The sequence below is a fragment of the Ursus arctos genome, unplaced genomic scaffold (assembly GCF_023065955.2).
Source record: "Ursus arctos isolate Adak ecotype North America unplaced genomic scaffold, UrsArc2.0 scaffold_4, whole genome shotgun sequence".
In the NCBI taxonomy this organism is placed as follows: Eukaryota; Metazoa; Chordata; class Mammalia; order Carnivora; family Ursidae; genus Ursus; species Ursus arctos.
This window is the reverse complement of record NW_026623056.1, coordinates 91,865,284-91,866,900: the sequence shown is the minus strand read 5'-3', so window position 1 is coordinate 91,866,900 and position 1,617 is coordinate 91,865,284. Positions and strand designations below refer to the sequence as shown.

At 49.8% G+C, this 1,617-nt stretch overlaps 1 non-coding gene across 1 annotated transcript; it reads left to right on the top strand.

Annotated features, from left to right (window-relative positions):
• The first annotated feature begins 1,020 nt into the window (after positions 1 to 1,020).
• Positions 1,021 to 1,093, top strand: TRNAK-UUU (transfer RNA lysine (anticodon UUU)). Its single transcript has one exon. It is a non-coding gene; the product is annotated as a tRNA-Lys (tRNA).
• Positions 1,094 to 1,617: the final 524 nt, after the last annotated feature.

Sequence of the window (1,617 nt, the reverse complement as noted above, 5' to 3'; positions counted from 1 at the left end):
TCCGGGAGGGATTTATGCAGTTGAGGGTCAGAAAACGTGCCTTCGAATCCTGCCTCCTGCTTCCCGTCCACCCACAACGGGCAGTGTGAGGTTGCCCTCCTGAACGTGCAAGCCCACAGAGCTCAGGCACGGCTGCCTGGAAGAGAAGTGGGGGACACAGAGGTGGCAGCCTGGCTGCAGGCCTCTCTCCTGCTGCCCTGCCCACCCACTGGCCACGCTGGCCCTTGCAGGGGTCCAGATCTACGCAGCTCATCTGGGGAGGCTGCGGCTGGGTGCCCAAGGGGTGAGGGAGGTGAAGCTGGCGCATTGCCTGTACTCGGGACAGCCCAAAGTTAGCACAAAAAGGCACATCACGCCAAAAAATTTTCCTTTTTCGTCTTGCCCCTCCTCCTTGGCTGTTTTCCTAATCTTGCTGAAATGAACATTTACCGTCTCTTGAGACATCAGAGGACAGAGCTGCTGTTTCCATAACAAATTTTCAATGAGAAAAAAGGAAAGAACAAAGCCTGGGCTGGACCTGTGGGCTGGCTCTGACAGCACGCCTTCCGTGGCAGCTGTGTGTCTGTCCAGCTTGCTGCCTGTCGGGCTAGATGGCCCTCTTCTTCGCTTGCCTCCACATTTTTATGTATCTGCAACCACATGTACTTTTGTTAGGTGCAAATAGTACTCAGGATCCATGGGGAGATTCTGCTTCCAGAAAACAGAATGTGCCCACAGAGTTCTGGAGCTGGAGGGAAGCTCTCTGGGTCCTTTTATTAGGAGAAACCCGTCTAGACAAGTTCAAGGCACACTTAAGATGGGGTCCAGGTCCTCATCCCGGCTAGAGCTCATCACACTTAACTGTGCGTCCCCTTTTCCTACTTTTGTTCAGTACGAGCAAGGGACACATGCTTTTGCCTAATAAGGATCTTTAGAAGGTTTGTTTAACACCAGGATAGAATCATTTATAATTAGCCTAGCTTTTGCTAATTTTAAGTAAAAGTTTGCGAAGTCTTTTTAAAAGTTATTTCTTACTGGGGCGCCTGGCTGGCTCAGTCGGAAGAGCGTGAGACTTTTGATCTCAGGGCCATGGGTTCGAGCCCCATGTTGGGGGTAGAGACTACTAAAAAACAAACTAACAAAAGTTAAAAAAAGGTACTTCTTACTGACTTAGAGATCCCCCTGTAAGCCTGATTTACACCATCTTATTCTCCCAAGGCCGAGGGGCTTGCTAACAAAGATACGCTTCCACTCCTTACAACCATCAGCAATCCTGAATTACCAAGACTGCTGTATACTCATGCTTGTTCTATGTTTAAAAAAAAAAAATTCGGGAGGCCTGGAGCTACAGAATAATTTTGCATACATTTTCCTCCCCACTTTCAGAACATCCATATTGCCTTTCCTCATGACTGTCATTTCTCCAAGCAGTTCTGGATCCCAGCTGCTGAAGCCTGGCTGAGCACCCGCGTGTGCTCCCCTCCTCCGTGGGGACCACGGTCGGTGCGGACCAGCACACACCCAGGTCTTTGAGGGGTGCCCCCGACATCATGAAGAGGCATTCTTTTCTTTTCAGGATGTTTCACACCAGATAATTCTCTTTATACTACCACAGAAAGCTCTGGGGTTTGTAGGAGG